Source organism: Castor canadensis, chromosome 13, assembly GCF_047511655.1.
Source record: "Castor canadensis chromosome 13, mCasCan1.hap1v2, whole genome shotgun sequence".
In the NCBI taxonomy this organism is placed as follows: domain Eukaryota; kingdom Metazoa; phylum Chordata; class Mammalia; order Rodentia; family Castoridae; genus Castor; species Castor canadensis.
This window is the reverse complement of record NC_133398.1, coordinates 25,694,997-25,714,260: the sequence shown is the minus strand read 5'-3', so window position 1 is coordinate 25,714,260 and position 19,264 is coordinate 25,694,997. Positions and strand designations below refer to the sequence as shown.

Sequence of the window (19,264 nt, the reverse complement as noted above, 5' to 3'; positions counted from 1 at the left end):
ACAATGGAGTAATATTAGAGCATTTTGATGGGGAAAGATGTGTAAAGAATTCTATAACTAAACCATTGCTCTGTGAATGTGTGGTTGACAAAATGATACCCAGAGCTATAAAACATGGAGATTATATCATCTCAATATACTTCTAAAAAATCATGGAAGACTAGGGTGTGACTCAAGTCACATAACTTTAAAACTTATTACAGATATTTTAACAATTTTTAAACTTGACAATGAAAATGAAAATAATTTGGGCCATTATCACAAATTATTATCAGTAAAAACTAAGATGTGCAAAAGATACAGATAAGCACATCACAACTTTATACCAAAAGAATACAATTTAGTTTTAAATATCACTAATTTAAAATTGATTCAAGTTTTTTTAATAAATTAAGGGAAAAAAAGATAAAAAGTTAAAATAAAAAGATCACATATTTTTGTCAGTATGATGTTTTTAAGCAATGTATACCCATCTAGTGATTTCTTAATAAATTTTATATAAATAGATGTATTAGTATATGGGCATGTATATGTATTATAAAACATAACACTGAAATCATTAAAAGGATGAAATTCAAATTAGCAGTAACTTAAAATTGTTTTATTGCATTTATTAATAATAGAAACTTATCTCTTTCACTGAAATAAACTCCAGTGGGACAGAATGATTAAATTTGCTCCAAATGATCTTGAAGCCCTTCAATCTACACCTTTTAATACAGTGATCTAAACTTGTGATTCTGGGTCCATTTTTATTTCAAATTTGATTTTCATGGCTATCGTAGCTGAATAAGATCTTTCACAGAGTCATATGGATAGATAAACTCAAGGGGAAGAAGCATGCCATGGGCTGCACTTCATAATCACAACACTTAACGTTTGATTTCATCTACCAATTGCGTAGTTGTTTTTGTTGAAATTTGGTAGCAAATTTCCACCTTCCATAATATCCATCAATTGCTCTTAAGAAGGAACGAGTATGTGTTATATTTTTATGCTTCAATAGCGAGCTTAAACTTCTCTTAGAATTCTGTATCAGGTTTTTTAAGTGTTGATATGAGAGATTATTTTTATTGGTGTAACATTTATATCATTTTCAGCAATGTATCACTTAGCAATGGAAACACTGGGAAACATTTCCAAACATCCGTTTTGAAATGCTCTGTTACCTCGTAATGTGGCCAATGGTCCATTCCTGCCAGGAAAATGGAAAACATTAGTTAGGCTTTTGTTAGGCAAGTGCGGGGTGAGGGGAGCATTACTCTTAAACTGCACTTATTTTTCCTTAGGAGTCACTTTAAGATCCTCATCAATGTTGTGAATTAGCTTACTTTGCAATAAATTACATAATCCTAAAATCCACTTTGCTGAACACACATCAACAAGTGAGTCAATGGAAGTGGAAAAAAAAAAGTAAAAATGTCTTTGTCATCCATCTTGACTTCTGGAACTCATCCTCTGCCATTTCACTTACTATGAATAAACAGACAGCATCTATTTTATATGTGCACCCGGGCAAAGTACCAGTTCCAATTCATATTAAATATGCATAAGGCTTACTACCTTAAAATTGAGAAGTTTTGCTTTCTTGTATGCCAGCTAGTGACAGCAAAGCTCTAGTGAAATAAATCACTACAGGTGCATAAAAAAAAAGACTAACCATATCAATTATGACAATAAATACCAATGATCAGAAGTCAAAACTTCACTATAAGAGACACTTTTAAAACTAAAGTATTAGATTATTTTAAAGGATCAAAAATACAAAGATAGGGAAAGACACACTTTTGTTTTAGCAAGTCCAAGCAAAAAAGAAGTAGGAGTCACGATGTTAATACCAGACAAAAGAGAATATAGAACATGTTTCATGAAACAGGACAGAGCACTGCCATTGATAAAAAGTATATTCTACAAAGTCTTCAAGAATAAATATGCACATATATTAGAAATATTAGGCAAAGTGTACAGAAACACAAACATGATATACTTTAAAATACCATCCCAACCTTGGAAATTCAAGCAGATGAAAACCAGCAAAGAAAGAAGATTTGATTAGTCAAATTAATGAATTAATCTAATCTGTACACCATGATTTTAAAGGAAGAATATATCTTCTTTCCAAGAACTTATGGTACATTTATAAATATAAATCATTTATTTGGCTGAAAAAAAATAAGGTCAAAATAAATTCCCAAAGTGGGAACTGTGTAAGTCATGTTATGAGAGTTTAATGCAATTTAAATGTAGCAATTGTTAAATTACTCCATCTCACTGAGCTTTTACTATAAACTATTTATCCAAAAACATAACTTTTTGCTAAAACGTCATAGAAAGTACTGTGATATAGAAATATAGACTTTTATTATACTTTTAAAATATTCCTCTTCTCCTAACTTTAAGAACAAAGTGGGGTTGGGCATGTGGCACATACCTGTAATCCAGTTACACAGGAGGCAGAGATAGGAAGATCATGGCCCAAGGCAGGCCCTAGGCAAAAGCCCAAGATCCTACCTGAAAAATAAACTTAGAAACAAAAAGGGCCAGCAGCATGGTTCAAGTCATAGAGCACTTGCCTAGCAATCATGAGGCCCTGAGTTCAAACACCAGCACCACCAAAAAAAGAAGGAAGAAGGAAGGAAGGGAGGGAGGAAGGGAGGAAGGAAGGAAGGGAGAAATGTTTGAAAAATGGATTCCTGTTGAGGTCTCAAGGAGGAACAGGAATGAATGATGCACAGGAAAGTATAGGTAAACTTGGATCTTAGAGAATTCTTAAGACCTGAGAAAATAAAGTCCAGGGATTGAAAAGCTATAAAAAATCTCCAGCTCATTAAAAATGACCAAACTTTGAGTGGATTTGGTTCTACCACATTGATACATCAGCTTATAAAACTCAGCTATAGCACATTCCACACAGTCAAAATCATAATTCCTGAGAAACAAAATGTCTGTAAATTATGCTCATGATGATCTTATTAGAAACAATACATTTAGGAAGCAGCTATTAAATGCCTAACAATTGCTCAAAAACCACAGTAGGCCATGTTGTGGTCTAGTATCTATCTGGAAGGACAAGAGTGGAGCATCAGGATATTTTGTTGCTTTCTTGTCTTCTGTCTCTGCACATAGGAGTCATCACCATGTATTTCTGACTCTTAGCATCTCTGTCTCTGTCTCTATTCTGCTTCCTTTTGCCTTTATAGTCCAATTAATGTGACCAACATCAACGGTTTCAAGCATAGACTCATTTTCACTGGATCTCTGCACTCACACCTCTGCTTAATCCTACCCAAAGCAATAAGGCAAGGAAAAATAAGTACCAGTCCTGAAAATGGTAAAAACAGCAAGTAAAACCTGTTTTTTATTCACAGAAGACATACTGGATTATATAGAAAATATTAAGGAACATATCATCTCACACTTCCCCACAAAAACTAATAGAAATAAGAAGTGATTGTGTCATGGTCACAGGATATAAGCTTGATACACAAAAATTAATTGCATTTCTGCATATTAATAAAATGCAATTAAAAGATAAAACTCAAGGTCTCAAATGGTGGAACCTAGAAAGAAGCAAAGCTCTGGGTTCAAACTGTATTATTGCCAAATAAATAAATTATTTAAAAAATAGTATCATCTCCAATAACATCAAAAACATAAAACCCTTACCATTAAGTTCATTTTTTAAAAGAGTACTTTCTGGGTTGATGGAAATGTAAAGTACTTCTATTGGAGTGGGTATGACACTTATGAAAACTCTTCAAGCTCTACTTAAAATCTGTGCATCTTATTGTGTGCAAACTTTGCCTTGAAAATTAAAATGAATAGGTTCCTGGATTTTTAAAGGCTAGATATTATGTTAAAGAAGCCAGACACATGACTCTATGTGCATGGAGTCCATTTCTATGAAATATCCAGAACAGATAACTCCAAAAGATGGAACATAGATTGGTGGGGAAGGGGGCTGAAGAAAGACTGATTAATGGCAAAGGGGTTTTCCTCTGGAGCAACAGAAGTGTTTTGAAATAAGTTAGGGGTGGCAGATACACAACACTGTGAATACAGTAAATGTCACTGAAATATTCACTTTAAAATGCTGATTCTATGTTATGTGAATTTCACCTCAATTTTTTTTTTGAGAAAAATGGTATTCAGTTGAAAGTAGACACGAGTGTGCTTGAACCTGGAGGTAGTCACTTTCTACCTATGAGCCACCTAGGTTCTCCTGACTTCAGTTTGGGGCATTTTTTAGACACCTGATCCTGCATTAGGTACTTTTCTTATTTCTCCTCATTCTACCATCATGTTAAATATGAGGAAACAAGCTTAAAGAAGTCAAAGAACTCATTCAAATTCGTACACCATCTTGTCTGTATCACACGAAGCTGAGGTCTCTAGCTCCCATTTCATAAAGTACTAACCTTTCATTTGCAGAGTGAAATGAATCTCTAAAACCTAACCAAGGGTGGAAGATCTGAAATAATAAATCCTTCAAACCTCTGACCTGATAACCAGCATTGCCAACCATCCTTGACTAAAAGCTATAAATTTGTGAAATTCCAAGTTACCTATTCTTTCTGGATTAGGTCAAAGAAGAAACTTTCTTAGGAAATGAGGACTCTACATTAACTAACTAGCTAGCTAACTAACCGACTGACTGACTAACATACATTACTCATTTATGTTTTTGTTTTTGAGGGAGTTTGTTTTTTGGTTTTGGCAGTCCTGAGGATTGAACTCAGGATCTTGTGCTTGCTAAGATCCTTACCACACCTCCTACTGCTTTGAACGCCTTCTTTTTTATGCTGAATGACATACATGCAAATGTCCACCTAAGTTTTTTCTCCCCAAACTTCCGCAGTTTTCTAGTGTTTAGGCTATTATTTGTTGCATTGTCACAGTAACTGGTTAAACCCAAGCTCTTGCATAGTTTGTGCCAAGACAATTTTTTAAGTCATATCTAAATTACTTCATGAAATAATATTGCTGTCTGCCTCCAAGCTGCTGTCAAGGCTGGGGCCAAAAGCTTTGCTATGAAAAACAGAACAAACCAAGTCAGGGGTCTCCAAGGAAATAGTGGAGTAGAGTTCATCTCTGGGGAAAGCCCTGGGTGCACATCAGATTTCATATTTTTCTCTCAATGGTGTAGATATTCCCTTTACAAAATGCATTTCCCAGTCAGATTCTGATTCTTCTGAGAATCACAAGTCCTGAAAACGTATACCTCATTGCTCTGCTGAGATTCTGATGAGAATGAAATGAGGGAGGAGAAGCTTAACTTTCTCAGGCTGTGCAACATGACCCTTAATATAAAATTTGGTTATTCATTTATTTAGCACACAGTCTCCCAATGCCTGCTAAGTTGCAGGGCATTATACATTTCTAAACAAATGCATTAAAGGCATATTCTCCACCCTTAAGAAAATCGCCCTCTGAAGGAAGTGGTAACCATAAAAACAGATTTTTACAGTACCATGGGATAAGAAGTACTACTGTTCAAGGTGGATGAGTGGTATGTGAAGAGTCAGTGGTATAGTATTCTTTTTATTTTCCTCATTCTTTATTCACTCAACAAACTTTTACCAAGTAACTGCAGTATACAATGCTGTTCATTGCTCTGGAGTCCACAAAAATGACATGGATACATATGCATGTTTTATAGACAATTTAGACACTGATGTTCTGGTGTTTTCTATTATCCTCCAACATCAATTATCCACACTTTCCTCTCACTAACCTCACCTTTAATGAGCTTCCATTTTGATGAATTTTTATTCAAAATGTGTTTTCTCTAGGTAGACCAATACACCATTTCAATTCCCTCATCAATATTCTTTACAGCATGGTGAAATTATGTGTACTTTCTATTTTAATATTCACCTTACTCAGATAATATCCACAGGGTCTTTTCCATATATATAACATTGAAGACATTCTTAATTTATCAAGTTTCTTTCCCTTTATTAAAATTTATGAGTCGTACCTTCTGCCATTATGATTTGCTGCTGCTGTTGTTATTATTACAGTTATTTTTTTAACAAGTCCATTTTTCAAAAGTCTGGGTAAAAATTTACAAATACAGATCACATGGGGTAATTTAATCTTTTATCAGTTTTTAATCAATAATAACCTTAAATATATGTGTAATTGCTGCTATTAATCTACTTTGTCATATATCTTCATCTATGAAATTTATGTGATTTTATCAGCTATAAACAAGATACGGAGATTGTTTAATTTCAGAAATTTTAATTTTACATAGGAAGAATTAAAACAACAACTTCAAAACGATGAAATCAGATATCTTGCTTTACAATTGTGCATCTTTCTGGATTTATATGTTTACAAAAGCACTTAGCACAGTATATTGAGACTGATGTCTGCCCTACTCAGACAAATGTGAGCTATTTGAGGGTGTAAATCATATATTATTCATCCAGGTGGTGTTCAGAAAATGTCAGTTGATTATAAAGTCATACATGTTTTTGGTTGCTTTTATACACTCTAATATGTGTGGCTTTTTCAGAGTTTGATCTAATGAAGAGTCCAATATAGTCTTTTTAACATCCTCAAATGCACAGGCCTCTGAAGTACAGCTTAGGTCTCCATTTAGTTTTGCTAACTACTCCTTATCTTCTCACAGTTTGTGCTCATTTGTCCATACCCTTTTCCAGGCCCTCTAGCGAGGAACAGTCCAGGGATGGCCACTGAGTGGGAACATTCAGAGTCTCACGCACCAGTTCCTCTGGCCTTCAATCTACCACTCCAGGGGTTAGAGACCAATCAACCAGGATCTTCAACTGTTATTGAGATCCATGGGATAAAGAGAAGAGGAGAAGACAGGGAGGGAGGAAGGGAAGGAAATCCTCTGTTCATGTGTATTCATTAATTTATAGTAAACTCTATGAATGCAGCAAATGTGTCTCTTTTATTCACTATGATGTGCTTCCCTCCTAGAACACCACCTGGCTTAGAGTAGGTGCTCAATAAACCTTTTAAATGAATGGGAGACCCAACAAAGGACAGTTGTATTTACTGAGAATCTGCAATTTGACCATTCTGGGCTAATGTCTTTCATACAGTTTATTAAAGGTAATCCTGAGGTCATCCTTATGAGCAGGAAACCAGGCCCTACTACTACATACAGGCTTTTAGTAACTCTCCATACATTTGACATAATGGAGTAAACAATTTGTCAAGGTGAAAGGAAATGGAGTAACACATACTTTTTTTTTTTTTTTTGAGAAAACCCCTAAGTAGCTGATGCAACTTTCACTGGTTTTCCAAAGTCTCAGAGGAGTTAGAGTTGAAGGCTGGAACTGAACTCCACTCTTCCTCCTCAGCAGGGGATCCCTTTTCTCTGTGTGCTACCTCTGGCCATTTCTATAATTGCCATATGTAGACAGGACTGGAAATCACCAGTCATTCAGTTGCTCAGCCCAAAAGAGAACTAACATTGTGTTCTTTAAATCATGTCACCACCCCAGCCTCCACCTTCTGATACCCTTCAACTCTGTGAATTTTGTTTGTCTATCCAGGGTGGCCTTTTACACAGCTCTTAGCCTTTTAAGATGCAAGTCTTGTATACAGTCTTAAAAGCTATGGTACTTCGACACTTGGCAGAGCAGATTAACCCAAGAACAGAACATGCTCTTTTCTTGTTTTGACTTGACTCCATTGTTCACCAACTATATTTTTCTTCCTATGAAGTAGAACTGAGCAGTTTATGACAGGATTTAGCATTTAAACCTATAATATAAAGATCTCTCTTTGTCCCTGTACCCTGACAGTCTGTCAAATAAGGCTAATGTGGATTGCTAAAAGCATGACTACGTTATTAGATAATTCCTCAGGTTAGTTTCTTTTTGCGTCTGTGCATGTTGTAGACAGAATCAACAAGAGGAATGAGGATCAAGAATCAAAGGAAGGGACATGCAAACATGAACTTGTACTTCTGACTGGCACCAGTTCTTGCTGCTCTGGAGTCTGCTGTCTGGATTCTTCAAGTGGGCACCACACTCATTTCCTGGGCATCCTCCTGCTTTGCAAGTAAAACACTTCCTGACTGTCCCTACTTATCTCCTTCTGGATTGACCTAAGAAAGTGAGATAATTTATCATTCAGAGCTGTATAATTTGACTGCATTTGCAATGCATGGCATGAGCATGTGTTTTACCAAGCAAATGTGACAGTAAGTAAGTGCAACACATTTTGGTTGTGGTCATTTCACACCCTCATTGTCTCTTAGTGGGACTATTGCAAGAGTCTCCTGAAGGTTTTCCTACCTCCCTGCCAGTTCCAAAGCATTGTCTCAGAGTGATCTTTCCAGAATACAAATCTCATCATGTCATTCCCCCACTAAATACCCTTGATTCTACTTTAAACCTACAAAGTGAAATGCCAAGGCATCTGCATGCAGGTAGACAGAAGCTTGAATAGCTGGTTCCAACCTACCAGCCTGATGACTACTACCGCACACCATCAGCTCTCTCCTGTGACAAGACTTGACTACTCATTTCTCTACAGCAACAAGACAGTTGTCCCTTTTCAAGGATCACTGTCCTTCCCTTCTAAGCATACTTCAAGACTTGGTATGGAGACCTTTTCCCCTGGGAAACAATTGAGATTTTTCCAGTAAAACTAGTAACATTTTTCTTTAGTTGGAACATGGATTGCACAGAAAGCTTGCTGTTTCATTCCTTATCTACCCACCCTATTGGATTTTTATTGAGTACTTAGTCTATACCAAATACAGTGTTTTAGGGGATAGGTACAGAATTGTGAATAAAATAAATACATTTTCTGCCTTCATTGGGTTTAGAACAAACTAATGAATATAAATCAACAGTGCTTTCTTACCTTCTTTCCTCTCTGTATCCCTTTCAAAGTGGGAGAATGCATCTTTTATTTATCACCCTAGTAATCACAAAGATTCATCAAATAAGCATTTAGTATATTCAAAGTCCTGAGCTGAGTTCTATGAGAAAGGCAAAGATGGATGGTCCTTAGATAGGATAGCTGTAACCCATATTAATATGTACACCTGCATTAAAAAAGTCTTGATAGCATGCTGCTGGAATTAAATTGCATCTGTAGGTATTGAATTTTTTTACTTGGTTGTCTCTTAGCGTTTCTTGAGAGTTTTTGCTATTCAGATTGCCTTCTCTTATATATCCACGAGGCAAACCACAATGCATGCAGTAACCAGCGCAGTGTCTTGATACTGTTTGGATTTTTTTCTGTACCAATTTTCATATATTTCCACTTGAAACAAAATGCAATGTACATAGTGATTAAAATTTGACATAACATCTGAGACAGCTTCATGGTAGCTCAGGGTGTGGAAACACTGAATGGGCAGCTCCATTCTACCCAGGTATCCCTCTCAGGCACACAGCCTTCAATCCAGGAATGCCTCCTACAGACACGATAAATGATATGTTTCTAAAATGGTCTTACAGCATTCAGGAAAACAATCAAATGGGGACCATGGGACTCTGCACAGGGAAAGGAATGTCTTAGCTTCATGGTAAAAATGGTGTTTCTTTTTAAACATTGAAAATAATTCAGAAATTTTATCCAGTTACTTTGTGGCATTTTGATAAGGTAACTATTGCAGAAGATTCTACCTATAGCAATCTGGGGACGAATCTGTGTAAAACTAGTGAAGAATCAACCTCGAGGGGTAACAAAATAGCATGTGAGGGACTCTTTCAAGTAGCCCAGAGCTGGTCAAAAGGTTTCACCTAGGAGTTAGGTTCTATGCTTGGAAAGATAAAAAACAAAAGATTGATTCCAGTTGAGGGTGATAGAAATGAACAATGGAAAGGTTTTTGCAGGCATAAAAATATTATTTTAATCAGGAAGTATTTTGAAGCTCTACTTAAGGAGTCAAAGATTAATAGAATATGGTCCTGCCTTGCCCGGTGTCACCTGAAAGCAGACTGTTATAATACAAAAGTTTTGTCTCATTTGGAGAGAAAAATTAACCCTGTTAATTTGCTCTGTCCACCTAACAAAGCTTGAAAGCAAGATCCTTTGGGATCAAACTATTTTATGAGCAACTTAACCACATCTCAGAACAAAATATTTAAAAATATTTTGAAAATACATAAATATCTAACACCCAGCATATTTTATAATAAACATAAAGGAATACATTTAGACTCTGGAATAGTAAGCAATTTCTTAAACAAGGCATAGGAACCTATATGATCATCTCATCAGAAACAGGAAAAAAAACATGTAGAAATAATCCAACATCTATTTCTGAAAAATTTAGCAAACAAGAGCACAGGGATCTTCCCCAACCTGGTAAGAGACATCTATGTAAACCCCTCAGGTAACATTTTATTTGGTGATCAAAGTCTTAATGCTTTTCCTCTAAGATCAGGAGCAAGGATGTCTCTCCCACATCACTCTTTTTTTTTTTAAACTGGGAGGGATGTTTATTTCATTGCTTAAATGAAAACACACCATGAATGGCTGCCTTTAATAATTTCAAAGGCCTCACTCACATATATAGCAGAGGAAGTCCCCACATCACTCTTAATTCAGTGTTCTGTACCTTTCTCTTTTACACCACAGTGTCCCTTCATAATGGCTGCTAGACTCTGAACTATGCTGTCAACTCACTATTGACTCAGGAGTTGTTTCCTCCGCCAGTCTGGGGTATGTGGTACACCACGAAGCCACTCCCAGTTCCTACCACTCAGTGTTTTTTGATTTCTCACTTTATTGACTTAAATGCTAAATATTTCTGTGAGTTTCAGTCTCCAGATTTTACCCTGGGAAGCAAAGCAGTGGGCCATTCTGCTCTGGGATTCCCGTCAACTTACCTGGGGATTATTAAAATCAGGAATTCAATAACAACCATCTCCTCTTTCTCCTCCCAACTCTCAAAAATAATTAAATCAATGAAATGGACTGGTGGGGCCGTTCTCATGATTCTCATTGTTTTCCTTCTATCTGTGGGTCAAATGTTTGTTTCTTCCATCATCTATTATATATTTAATACAAATTTAATGCTTTGAATAATCCAGGTTTCCACTTCATATTTTAAGATTGAGGAAAAATTAAAAACTCAAAAATATAACACTGTTTCTCTCTCTAATACCTAGCTCTTTCAATTGAAAGTCACAGTTTTCAAGATGTGTCTCTCTTATTGATTCACAAATGTCATATCAAAGTTCAAAGTCCAACTGGGCAGAATGGCACATGCCTGTGGTCCCAACTATTTGGGAGGTGGAAGTCGAAGGACCACAGTGTAAAGCCAGCCTGGGCAAAAGCAGGAGACTCTATTTGAAAAATAAAATAAAAAACAAAAACAAATTAAATAAGCTCAAAGCAAGAATTTGATGACTTATTCTATTTGAATCACTCCCACTTTTTTTCCTATATAAACTATAAAAACTGATAGAAACTGACTAATGTCCGAAGAGTGTGCTCTATAGGAGAAAACACACAATCAGTATCAAAATAGTAATGATGAATGCAATATGGTAAGAAATAAGTTTTTTAATTAAACAGATTATCATCAATTCTAAAACTTTTATAAAGCCACCAAAAGGACAATTTGTCATCATAAATTAAAATCACATATTCCACATATTCACACATATATGTAGTAAAATTTATAAGGTGGATTTTGCACAGATTATATAGATGAAATACACAGATATGGTAATTGTAAAAGTTTTCTTCAACTCAACCCTTCTTTGAAAACATTCTTATTCTCTGAAGGCTGACTTGAGTAAATTAGCAAAGCTAGCTGGTAGCCAATTTGAGGCACCAGGAAATGCTATTCAGATGTGTTAGAGACTGAAAACAAATGATTAAAACATTGTCTTATGGTGATGGTAAAATAACCCAATTAAAAACATTCTCCAGGAGGTGGAGCTTAACTTCCCTCCACCCCCTGAATATGCACCATACTTAATTTGGTTTTTAAAAGCAGGGAATATACAGAAAGAATGGGGGAGTAATTTTACAGTGAAGAAATATGATTTTTTCATATGGTCATTAGAGATATCATATTGACTTTAGGTCCTCTTCATGTAATGTGATGATGTTGACATTTTACCTCTCTGGTCTTCTTCCCTACAACCTGTAATTCTAGTCTAACCATGAGGAAAACATCAGAAAAACCTAACCAAGGAACATTATACTTGCTGAGCACTCCTCAAAATGGTCAAAGCCTTCAATAACCAGGAAAATCTGAGAAATTGTCAGAGACCAGAGAGAGGTAAGGATACAAGGCACATATATAATGTGGGATCCTGGATGGGATCCAGGAAGCTACTAGTACTTAGAAAGTGCTTTTACTCAAAACCACTGACTCCTTGCTTAGGCCTACAAATTAACTAAAATCAGAATGAAAGCTTGGCATTTCTGACTCCATTTTATATTTTTGCCCTTTCTCTGATTCCCCTACAATCACCTTGATAACAACTTCTCCAAAACCCTTTCATAATGATCAACTAGGCCATACTTTGTCCTGGACTGTTTAATAACTATACATAACTTTTGCCCCCTTCTCCAATTATTCCTCTATTCTAACCTAAAGTTCATGTGTGTACCCAAAAGATGGGCTAAAGTGCTTACTTTGCCTCTTCCCACAGTGCACCTGTGCCCCATTAATAAATTGTTTTCTGTCCTTTATCCAACTAATGGTTGAGTGACTGGACCTGACATGGGGAACCCTGACGTTAGCCCACTGGCCTAAAATTCCATTTACGTTAGGAAAAAGCTAGTGAAATCCAAACAAAGTATAGAACTCAGTTAACAGTAATATAGTAATGTAACAATGTTGGTTTTTTGGTTGCTACGTGTGTACCATTCTGATGTATGATGCTGTAATTTAAAAACTGAATAGGAAGTAAACAGATCTCTCTGTATCATCTTTGCAAATTTTCTGTAAGTCTTAACTATTCTAAAATTTATGAAGAAAAACAAATGTATATTAAAAAATTTTTTCCCCAAGCTTTGCCAAAACCTGCAGTGACATCATCAGCTTCCAGGAACCACTTTGCAAAGAACATTAACAGGCCAGTTAAAAGTCCACATTCGATCCATCCCAGGACTTCTTCAGTGAATGACCTTAAAGTTCTACAAGTTGCCATTTTCTCCCATAAAATGGGACTACCATAAGACAGGAGAGAAAAACAAGACAGAAATGTCTATTGAGTATCAATTCTTTGCCAGTCAGCCGAATACCTGGCTTTTCTTTAATTCACACAACCTTGTGCAGTGAGCACTATAAGCCCATTTTGCAGGTGAAAGGAGCTAAAGGGGCTGAATAATTCTCCTAAGGTCACGATAAGGGTCAAAATCAGATTTTGAACTCTCTCTCTCTCTCTCCCTGCCCCCTCCTGGATGCCTTCCTCCAAGCTGCCTCCCATAGAACAGAACCACAGATGCTTTGTAAACTGCCCACAGCCCTACACTCCTACACTAACACTATGCCCAACACAGATGTCTCAGAGCTCAGGTAAGTGTCAAGCACAGATGTATCCTGAATAAAGAGCCAGTGGGGCAAGGGTATCTGAGCGGCCTTTCAAAGCAGCAGGAGCCTGCATTTCCTGTGAGCTCTCAGGCTCCTCTTTCTAGGGCTGCAGGGACAGCCCTGGGGAATGTTCTGCCTGCCTTTGGCAGCCTCACAGGTTTCTTTTTTCTGCTGGAGAGTGCTTTTTGCCAGAAGTATCCAGGGCAGAAGCCTGAGAGGCTTATTGGTAAGGCTATGCGATAATAGTGTATCAAATTCATATTGCCACTTTTGCCAAATGAAATTTAATTAAGCACAAAAGTGGGTTACTGCAATGAAATGCACATGTGTTCTCTAAAGTCATGCATGCCTTTGGGTATTTGGAAAATACACTAAATGCATGTTATTACAGGAATCTTGTTATCAGCCAGAAAGAAGTCTTTAGATCCTTAGTATATGTTTTGAAATATGTGAGCATTTTGGAATCTCAAAGTTAATGTGTCAGTTTATCTGCATGAGATAAACTACATTTTGTGCTCAGGCCAAAGCATGACCTGCCCCTTACTAATCAAAATACAATGGACTTCACTGGTTTCCAGTTTCAGCTTTTTCTTTCAAATCCAGACGAAGATTTCCAATGGTCTAGAAAACTAAGAGAGATGCTTTGATTATTTTCACTCTAAACAAGAGCATTAATTGCCTTTGAACGCAAGCATTTGCTTTGGATTCATGAAAAAAAAAATCATGAATGGTTTGATACAGCAGGTTATAAAGATCACCCAACTTCCTCTTATAAATGTAGGCTTACATGTTTAACTGGCCCAGGATGGTAAAAAAAAGTTAATGACCCATAACTCAAGATTTAAACTGGGAGAATACAGCTCATGCAGATATTCTAGTTTGAGGTAGAAAATCAATTAGATTACTTCTGTACCAAGGAATCTGTGACACACTTGTGACAGAATCTTACTTAAGTCTTGTATCCAATGGAGAATGATCACATCTAACCAGGAAGAAACAGCACCAGAATGAAGTCACATATGTATCAGATTCTTTGGGACAGAAGTAATCTAATGGATTTCCTACTCCAAACTCCAAGAGCTGCATTCTGCCAGCTTGGAACTTGGGTGTGGGCCCACTCCTGTCATTAATTCCCTGCACCAACCTGGGCCAGTTACTTTTCTGTGCCTATGTTGTTCCTTCATTTATTAGAGGAAGAGAGTGGGTTGTATGATTTCTGAGTCCTCTGGATTAAACCATTCATGACTTTTTTAAAAACCCTTTTAATTTCAAAAGGGGGAAAGGATTGTGTTCTCCAAAAGTATAAATATCATAAAAGACAAAGAAAGGGTGAGAAACTGCTTTACACCAAATGTCCACGCTCTTTCTGTTTCTACATGTGAAATCCTAACCCCCAATACAGTGGTATTATGACATGGGTCTTTAGGAGGTGATTAGGTGATGAGGTCAGACCCACCTAGAAATGAGGTCAGTGTCCTTACAAAAGAGACCCCAGGGAGCTCCCTTGCCTCTTTCACTATGTGAGGATACAGGAAGCAGGCATTGTCTACTAATAAGGAAGCAGACTCTCAGCAGAATTAATCTGCCAGCACTTGATCTTGGACTTCCCAGCTCCAGAACTGTGAGAAATAAATTTCTGTTGTTATAAGTCATCCACACTATAGTATTCTCTTATAGAGATAAGCTAGAAAATATAGCGGTATTAGAACTAAATGCAAAACTAGATAGGACTGTTCTACAGGAGGAAATATAAGAACATTATTGGGATGATCAATAACTGGAATATAGACCATAAATGAGATAACAGTATTGGGTCACCATTAAAATGACTGAAATTGGTAACTATACCTAGAAAAATGATAGCGAAATATTTAGGGACAAAGGAAGAGGACATGAAATCTACTTTCAATTTTGTCCAAAGTATGTAGACAGCTAGGTAGACAGATAATGCAAACAGGGAAAAATGTTACTAACAGATGAGACATGTGTCAACCATTTTATTATGATCTTTCATAGTGGGGAAAAATAGAATTTATAGCATACTAAATGCTACAAAGAGAAAATTGATACCTGTTGAATGCAACAAAATCACTAACCCACATGTTTCCTCTTGAAAACAAACAAAAAGTTGACTGTTATAATTCAGAATAGAAATAGGACAAGGGTCATATTGGGTCACTCTGAGAGTCCTGGTTGTAATGAAGAAAGACAATCACCATTTCCCTGATGTCTTGAATGAGGTTGACGGCAGAGTTCCATTTACAGTCCATATTTACACTGGCCCAGAACAGCAATGCCAACTTATACTCTTCAAATATGCAATCTGATTGTGGCCACTGCCTGTCTGCTATATGCTCGCTCCATGAATCCATGTCAGGTGTGACTGTCCATAGATGGCAATTGACACACAAGCCTCATGGTTTTGGTGTGCTTCTTGGATAGAAACAAATCCTTGCCCTCCACTCCATATCCTAAAGCACTTGGAGGATGTACTAATGTTTTCTGTCAATGAAAGGATAGCTTTACTAAATCATTGGTAGATTTAAAATAGTAGATGTTGACCAGGATGTTTGGAGATCTTGACATGTGCTCTATTCTGGAGAAGGAACTAAGCCCCAAGTCAGGAAGTCGGAATCTCAAGGGGTTCATTAAGCCACTACAGGCAACCACATAGGTCATCCCCTATAGAGCTCTGAGACTCTAAGTACAAAGCATATTGCTCAATGCAGAAGGCACCTTCAGAGTCGTTTCCATCATATTAATTTGCCAAGGATGCTTAGCAGCCAAAATGTGGCATTTTCTCTCTGGCCTCTTGGCCTTTGTATCTAGTAGTCCTGCTTAGAATGCTCTCTCTCACCCCATTCTTACCTCTCAATAGCCCTCTTCCCACCACCAAAACTCCTCCATTTCTTTGGTTAACTTCCACAATTTCTAGTCCAGTCTTATCACCTCTGAAAACATTTCCCTGACCCCTTCTCTCTTGGCTGGCATTAGAGGGCCTTCCTGTGTCCTCTCTTTGATCCATTGACCTATTGTAACCTTCACCCTTGCTCATTACAAGAGGCACTCTAGGTTCATATCCTGGGTCTACCATTTATAGACCTTGGGGCCTAAGTCAAGCTGGTCAAGTCCATAATGTGTCTGTATCTTTCATGGTGTATTATCTCATTTTGTCTCAAGCCAGTTCTCTGAGAGATGTTTGTCCTCACTGCACAGATGAGGAAATTGAGTTTCAGAGAGGTTAAATTACTGACAAAATGTGATACACTGGGGGTTGGGGGAGCAGAGATTCAAAGCCCAGTCTGGAAAATATGGAAGATACCAGTTTTAAGTGCCATCTTGAACTTTCTTAACCAAATAATTCTAAAAGTTATGCTATCAGGGAGGAATGTGGGCAGAAGGGGTTGGGTGTGCCTTTCTGAAAGAGGGCAGGGAGACATACTTAAGTAGTGTGATCTAGACCCCTCCCCTGAGATTGCCTTCCAGGGAGAGAACTTCAAGTACATAAGTCTCAGAAACTGTTGAAAACCACTAGTTAAGTTTTCACATCACATTTAATGACAAACTGTCCAATTGTTTTAATTTCCATTTGGAGGGTAGGAAAGAGAAAGAAAGAAACTATGCTCACAAGGATGTCCTGGCCACTCCTCCTTTCAGGAGCTTGACAAAAATTCCCCATTTCCTAGAGAACAGAAAGGATAAAAGTGACACAGAAATCCATAAAAAAATTATTAATAGTTAAACAGGAGGCAGTATGGCACAAAGATTAAAATCATGAGTTTGGGAGTATGATAAAGCTGAGTTTGTCTTGATACAGCCACTTCCTAGTGTGGCCTTAAAAATTATTCAGGTTTTCTCTAGCTCTAGATCCACAGTGAAGTCAGGTCTTCCAGGTCAAATGGGTATGTCAGCCAGGTGTCACAGGGGAAGAAGAATCAAGTGAAAGATGCCAGAGCAGCACATTCAAATACTGTTTGTCCCTCTACCTCTTACTGGTGGTCACACCTCTAACCGGTGCTGGAATGACTCTACTTCTGTTTATCATGATGGCATCCACTACTCTCCCAGTAGTTTATCCCAAATCCTTCTGTAGTAAACATATTACTGTAGTTTCATCTCAGCTGTTTGTTCAGAGGTTTTGAGAGCTAAATTTTGATTTTGAGGTTATATATCCTTTAAAAATAGTTTCAAGATGTCTTTAGTATGCAGAAAGTAGAAGGTTTAGTGTTGTGATCATCAGTTGGTCGAAACTAGGATCTTTTGTTCCATCAATCATCTACTCCAGAGATCTATATTGTAATAATGTTAATTTTCTTTATTTGTAAAACCATTGTTACTCATTGCTGAGGAAAGGAAAGGTGAAGCAAATTCCTTAGTTGGTTTGACCAAGTGATCTCATTTTTACAAAATTTGGATAGCAGGTCTTACAGGACCAGCAAATTCCCCAGGTGTCATTAGTGATGGCAAAAGTGGAAGCTGTGTGAGGGAGGAAGTCTAAAGAGGGTCCTTGGAATTGAGTCCCATGGTGGGCTGGGACCAATAGGAGAGCATCTCTGGGTAGGAAGTTATGAAGATACACCTGGTATCTTTTGGCAAGCAGAGTTCAGGCCTCCAATCCCTGCTTGATTGCTGTGGCATTGGCTGGGCTCCTGGATGTCACAAGAGTCTCTAGGTACCTGGCACATTCTACTATGTTATGACTTCCTGTAATAAAAGTGCCACTTGATCTACCTGGGAAGGTGGATGAGACAGGACATTTTGAGAACTATTGCTTTGATCAACCCTCCAACATTGTCAATTAAGTAAATGAAATAAACTACATGAGTCACAAAACATATCACTCTGTATAATTGCTCATATTTTAGCACCCACAAAGTCAAAGCATGTACAAGGAAAATAAACATAGAAACATTTAAAAATTTTTAATTATGATATAGAAAATTTTTGATACACAACATTTTATAAATCTTTTTTTCTTGTTTTATTGGCATATGTTAATTGTACAAAGGGGGTTCATTGTGATATTTAGAACACTCATGTAAATATATGAAAGTTTACTCTCTATCACCAGATTGCCAGGTATGGCTAAGACAACTCTACAACTCTTTCTCAAAAACAATACCTAGTCCTTGTTCAATTTACTGTCAGTTTTCTACACAGTGCTCCCTCCACCCCACCCCCGCCAGAAGTCCCATTACAATGAAAGCACATACTTTGAAGTATCTGACAATTGGCTATTGACTCGGGCTCATGTTTGAAATGACCTATCTTCTCTGACCCCATCATCTTAGTGCATAATGGACAACATGATTCTCACCATGGCTCAGCTGAGCACCTCTGGGCCCTGACTTCTCTGCCAGCCTGGCACTATGAACTGCAGCTCTAGGACTTCTCAAAGGAAAGGCCAAGAATACTGTGTGGACTTGAGTTAGACCCACCCAGACATAGTTTTGAATATTGAAAAAATTTTGCAATCATTTTCATAGACCTCTTTTACAGAAAAAGACACAAAATTAATTTTATCCATACATTTTTAAGTTAATAAAAGTTTGCTTATAGCTTTTGTCCTCAATGTGAACTAGTGTGCCTGGTGATACAACAAAACTTGTAGTGCTAAGATTATTTGCATTTCTATTGGAAAAGCTGTAACAAGAAGGAAATTTTAAGAACGAGAAATCATCTTTAATCCCAATACTACATCCAATTTTGCTGTAGCCACATTCCTAGCTTGAATTTATATAATTGCAATCATAGAACACATAA

At 37.1% G+C, this 19,264-nt stretch overlaps 1 long non-coding RNA gene across 3 annotated transcripts in view; it reads left to right on the top strand.

Moving 5' to 3' along the window:
* Nucleotides 1-13,585, top strand: part of LOC141415392 (uncharacterized) — a 58,254-nt gene extending 44,669 nt beyond the window's left edge. For 2 of the 3 annotated variants that reach the window (XR_012440352.1, XR_012440354.1), the window contains exons 3-4: nt 12,116-12,241; nt 13,387-13,585. This is a non-coding gene — a long non-coding RNA (uncharacterized lncRNA). Of the gene's footprint in view, nt 1-6,671; nt 6,851-12,115; nt 12,242-13,386 lie in introns of those variants that run through there. The other variant, XR_012440353.1, reaches the window with a different exon arrangement.
* The last annotated feature ends 5,679 nt before the right edge of the window (nt 13,586-19,264 follow it).